Below are 5,819 nucleotides of genomic sequence, written 5' to 3'. Positions count from 1 at the left end.
CTGCCGTTAGTTAGGTATGGGAGCTAATTACTTGGCTGGCGCGGCGCCAGGCCGAGTGGCGAGGCGCAGCGGTGAGGTAGTAGGGAGGGGGGGGGGGGGGGGGGGGGGGGGGGGGGGGGGGGGGGGGGGGGGGGGGGGGGTGACAGCGCCGCCTCAGATGAATGTGTGCAGTTTAGCGCGGCCAAGTGCTCGGGGATGGGAGAGGGGCGGTAGGGGGTAAAGGGGCAAAGTCACAAGTCACCAGACGAGCACCGCGGTCGTGGCGGCTCGGCTCTGCCCGGATGGGTGGTGGCAGAGTCTGCCTGAGTGGTAGGCAACACGGCTGCGCGCGTGTACCTGCGGTTCTGCCTGCGGGTCTGCCTGTCGCCCCCCCCCCCATACCAGCTATGTGGTACAGGTATACGGGTTCCGCGAATTTTCAAACATTTCATATTTTACTGTAAAAATAAATTTACAAAATTTTTGTAACCTCAAATTATGTTGTAAATATAAACTTTTACTCGCCAATGCATTTTAAGTCGAGACGTACTGCGTGTACTTTTACGATTACAAGTTGTAATTTTACAACTTGCGTCAAGGAAAATTTTCCTGTAAACCCTCCGACTATTTTTCACACTGCGGAGTTGCAAGGAAAATCTAAATTACTATGCAACAGCGCGTTATATGAGGATCATTTTAAAAGCACAGTCTGAAAGAGTAGCCAGGGGGGTGAGCGTTGCACGTCGAGTGCTGAGTGCAAACGAATGTGCGTTTATTACCCCGCGGGGCAATCTCACTCGATTGAGACATTCCGCAAAAGCTGAGAGCAAAATCAGAGGAAAGCGAATAAAACTGGTCAAATCCGACAGTAAATGAGTTTTGGGGTTGTGCAACTCTTGGTACAGGGTTACAAATTATCACCACGATAGAATTCTGTTACGTGATGAAATTTTTCTTACTCTTACTTCTGAATAACACTTTTCCACAGGCAGAACGACAATTTCGCGATTAGTAAATGTAGGTCGTAGAGCACGAACTCGTACAAAACGTAGGATAAACGGCTGCATATCTTTCCGAAAGGCCGGGTCACACAGAAGGTGGGTCGTGCAACCGGTATAGAGCCGCAGAGAAGGTGCTGAGGTGGAAAAAAGGGTAGGTGTTGGAGCGAGAGAGACAGAGAGAGTGAGAGTGCGTGGAGATCTTTGTTTCGCTGGAGCTGATCCGTCAGGGGAGTCTGGGCGAGGAGGAGGCCACGGGCAAACCAATTGGCTCACGACGTGCTCGCGAGAAGCCTCCGGGAACGCTGTGGCCGAGGAGGGGCACATGTGTGCGAGAGAGAGAGAAAGAGCTAGAGGAGGGAGGGAGGGAGAGGAGGAAGGGGGGAAGGCTGGTCTCCTGAGGGGTCAAGCTCAGTGCTGCCGTCGAGCCTGAGGAGGATGGGTCAGAACCCACGTTCCTTCTCTTACCCCCCCCCCCCCTCTCTCCTTCCTCCCTGTCGGCGCTCCATCCACTTCCTCTCAGTTCTTTAGCTCCTCAGAGTGGGCCTTGTTGTAGAGGGTTTGGACCGCTGATGGTGGCCAGGGTTGCGGTTGCGCTACTCCAGCGTGACTCGAGTCACGGGACGGAGCCAGCAAAGTGTATCTGTGATAACTACAGAAATGATCTCAAACTAAAATGATGGGATGGAAATAGTTGAACCCAAAAACACAACGGGATGTCGACGTCACACTACATTTGCAACGTTTCGACAGTTTGTGTTTTCGATCGCACACCGATTTTTTCTGACAGGGTTGAATCAGTGAAGGCCTCAGCGGTAATACATCCACATGTGCGATAGGAGGGATTCAAGGTTATAGGGCGTAAGTCTGCGCAGCTAGAGCGGAGGCCATAAGAATGGCTAAGGACTTGCCCTCGCACGCGATTTGAATCTGCCGCGTGTGCGTGCGTGTGTGTGTGTTTCACAGCCACCCCGCTGCTTGACACCCTGCTCATACACACACACACACACACACAGACTCACAGACAATCACACACACACACGGCAGTATAGGGCGGTGTAGTAAAAAGACACAATAAAAGCGACGATAAATAGAGAGCGCCGGGTTAAAGGCTGCGCGGCGGATTACAAGGAAAAGGGTTCGGCGAGGAAAACTTAACTACCCCTCCGGTGCGACTGGCTGCACCCCCGCCTGCCGGAACTCGGAAGGAGCAGCTGCTCTCGTGAGATACTTTGCGCGGGAAACTTTAAGCGCGCGGGTAGTAGTGCAGCGAGGGCAGGGAGGAAAGGCGTTGGTTCGAATCCCGCTGCTGCATCTTTTATTTTTGTTTCTGCCGAAGAGCGACTAATACCACCACCACCACCACGGCTGGTAATTCTGTAGAAAGGGACCCACCGACCCCCTTTTGTTTTATTGTGTAGCTTACAGCACTGTGTATTCCTTTATCGTAAGAGAGAGAGAGGGAGGGAGAGAGAGGGAGAGAGAGAGAGAGAGAGAGAGAGAGAGAGAGAGAGAGAGGACAGAGATAAAAGGGGTGCCTGGGTTGACCACTAATACGTGTAGAGGCCCCCGGCCTTTGCCGTTTTATCGCACTGCAGCGGCCGGCCTTGGTTAAGCTGGTATACACTGACACAAGCCGCTCGCCACTGGCAAATTTCGAACATGAGGAAAAAGCGACTTGAAATGCCGTTTTACATGCACACAACCGCTCCACACTAAAAGCTTATGCACATTTTTATTCAGAGCTTACTGACTGTGTGTACGTCTCCGCTTACGCATTTTTTAATACGCCGGTATGAACAAATTTGTTTATACTGGCGTTTTAAAAAGTGCGTAAGCGGAGCACGTAAACAGAACTCAGTAAGCTATGAATAAAAATGTTCATAAGCTTTTATTGTGTAGTGTACACAAATGAAAAAAAAAGGAAGAAAGAACGAAATAGAAGAATATAGTAAGAAAGAAAGAGAAAGAAAGTAAGAGGCGAACGACTACTGAGTCGCACAGTAGAATTTTATTGGCATTTTATCAGCGTGTTGGGTCGTTAAAACCGTTAACGCTCCAAAGTGATAATACTGTGCCGTACGTTAAAAGAGTCGTTAGGCCCGGAGGTCACGACGCAGGTTTGAATCTTCGTCACTATGTTTGTCTTGTCAGTCTTGCCTTCCCAAACAGCGGCTGAGACGTTCTTTAAACACTCCCTCTCCATTTTGTATTCTCTGCCTTCATTTACTGCGATACAATGACATGCCGACGAGGTGGACGAACAAATACGGTTCCCTTCGCACCCGCTCCGTCTTGCAGTTATATTATCATTGTAATAGAATAGAGTACTAGAAGGAATAGAATAGGAATAATAGCAATTTTTGGATATGCTGAGAACTGTGCTCGTCTCCAACAGGGTGGGGAGGCCTGGGGAAGGGAGCGTGACAATGGAGCAGCATGCGGGGGGAAAAAAAAAAAGAGGTGACCAACTGTACGCACTAGCTAGACACACCACGGGAAATGGGAAGGGCTGGGGGGGCTGGGCACTGGGAAGGGAAGGGTACATCGGAACTTGGCAGCAGATGGGGGCTCGTTAGTCCAGTGCCGTGTAGGTGGCAAGTGAGGGGGCATAAAACACCGAAGAGGGGGTTGGGGGTTGAAGAGGAGGGGGTGTGGGGCGGACGTTCTTCCAACCATAAAAGGGACGACCTGAGTCCGCAGCCGGACTCGGACTGGTGAAGTCAGCACGGAGGAATACGAAAAAGCGACCCGGTGCTCATGCCCCAAGCAGCTTGTCAACTTGCAACTCACTGTAATTTAAATGAAAGCGTCGAAAAAAAAAACAACAAAAAAACAAACAAACGCGCGCTTGACTGTGATTGGTCGGTTGTAGCAGATCGTGAATAAATCTTGAACACGTTCGTCTCTATTCATGCGTCGGGTTCGACGTCCTCGCCTAGGTTCGCCGCGCGGCTCTCCCTCCTGTATCTGCTTTTATCCGAGTGTCGGGTGCCTCTCGTGTCTCGGGGCCGGACGGCCTCGGCGGCGACGGCTGCGGGAAATAGAAATATTGTCTAATATCCGGGGCGGGGGGGCCGGGCGAGGCCGGGCCGCACCACGGCGGTGGAGTAGGGGCAGGGCGCCGCGCCGGCACCCTGTAAAAAGTTATATCGGCGGTGATTTTTACGGTAATGGTCCCGGCGGCGCGCCCGCCCGTCTGCTAGAGGGGGCCGGCGAGATTTTTACCGATACCAATCTCGCGCGCCCGCGCTGACCCCCCATACACAAACTCGTACCTGCTGCATGCACTACAGCTTCCGTCCCGACAAATATTGGTACACGTCGGGAAGTTTCCCGCGGAATCTCGAATTTCTTGGGGAGTCACTCTCACACCACATACGTCAACCTCATAATTCAGCATACTGTTTTTTTTGGTTCTGGTTTTTATTACAAATAATGCTGGGCGCTTCTCCTTCACTGCACGCGACCCGTCGTGAAGCTCCTGGAAACGAGCACCTTGCTACCGAGCCTCGTGGAGTTGTTTTCTCGTGAAATAAGAAATGGTGGTTGGGGTGCTGGTCATTGTTAATTTGTTGCGAGGCCGACGAGTCAAGCCTGCTAGCCTGCTGTGCACCTTCTTGTGCTTGCTTATACTCCGTGTCGATCCGAGTGGAGCCGAGTTCTGCCACAACGCCACAACCTTGTTTTGTGCCTGGTGCGAGGGCAGCGCCGGCTCAGATGGGCTGGGTTGCACCAAGGGTGAGAACAGTGAGAGAAACGGAGTGAGCGAGAGAGAGAGCGTATTTTCTTTTACCGGCGCATACTGCCCTTGGTCTGGTAGAGGGCACATACCAGCGTTCGCTGCTCCACACAAATACTGTCATACTGTCTCAAGATGAGAATGTGCCGACTGAAATTTTCAAAACCGTAAGAGGTGTTAAATTTCAATCCAATTTACTATAATATAGGTCTGACAAAGATATCCGCGATGAAACGTAAGAAAAGTGAACAAATTAAGACAAAATTCTGATCAAAGCTTATCCGTTTCGATCAGTTTTTCTTTTTAAATCCGATTTCTATAATCACGCCTAATCTCAGCATGAATCGTGAAAAAAGTCACCAAATTTACATGGCTAGAATAGGGAAAATGTGGGGCCGTGCCCTGCATGCCGCCGTCCAACTACCCCCTCTCCCCCTTACGCTGCCGACCACCACCGCACGTCCATCATGTCCTGCCTCTCCCCCTCCCTCCACAATCAAGGGCTTTTATTTTTCTCCGCAGCCATCGTTACGTCGAGGGTGTCCACTCCAGAACTGTATCGACCCAGCGCCCGTTCATTAGGACCGCCGTTAAGTACGCTCTCTCTCTCTCTCTCTCTCTCTCTCTCTCTCCCTCTCTCTCTCTCTCTCTAGCATGCATCGAATGTTCGTTAATTTTCAAGTGGAGAGAGAGAGAGATGGAGGTGGATCAGAGTGTTCTTTTCTCGCAAGATACAGATGAACTACAGAGTCATGCGTTAGCCGCAGTGGCCATCTTATTATCACTCTACTCCTTCTCTCTTTAACGACACACACACTCCCTCTTTCACACACACACGAGCGCGCGCGAGTCCTCTTCGCGTACCTCACGCCGTGCCCGCTTGTCCCCGGAGGGCCGTAGCTCCGGGCCCAAGCTCCGGCTGTCTCCTCTGTTCCGGACCTCTTTTCGGACCCGGAGCTGGCCGTCCAGGCTTGTCCCTCGACAGTAGCGGGGCGGAGGAAAGGGGGGGTGGGGGTGCATCCCAGCTAAGAGGAGCCCCTCCCCTTCCTCTCTATCTCTCTATCTCCTCCCTTTCTCTCCCTCTCGCTTTCTCTGTTGAA

At 51.8% G+C, this 5,819-nt stretch overlaps 2 protein-coding genes across 4 annotated transcripts in view; one reads left to right on the top strand and one right to left on the bottom strand.

Annotated features, from left to right (window-relative positions):
* LOC127751300 (uncharacterized) overlaps positions 1-5,819 on the bottom strand; it is a 174,135-nt gene that overhangs the window by 18,478 nt on the left and 149,838 nt on the right. The gene's annotated exons all lie outside the window — the stretch shown is intronic.
* Positions 1-5,819, top strand: part of LOC113213538 (uncharacterized) — a 123,725-nt gene that overhangs the window by 102,261 nt on the left and 15,645 nt on the right. The window lies entirely within an intron of this gene.

Source organism: Frankliniella occidentalis, unplaced genomic scaffold (assembly GCF_000697945.3).
Source record: "Frankliniella occidentalis isolate FOCC.00 unplaced genomic scaffold, Focc_3.1 Scaffold1, whole genome shotgun sequence".
Lineage (NCBI taxonomy): Eukaryota > Metazoa > Arthropoda > Insecta > Thysanoptera > Thripidae > Frankliniella > Frankliniella occidentalis.
This window is presented reverse-complemented; position numbering and strand designations above follow the sequence as displayed.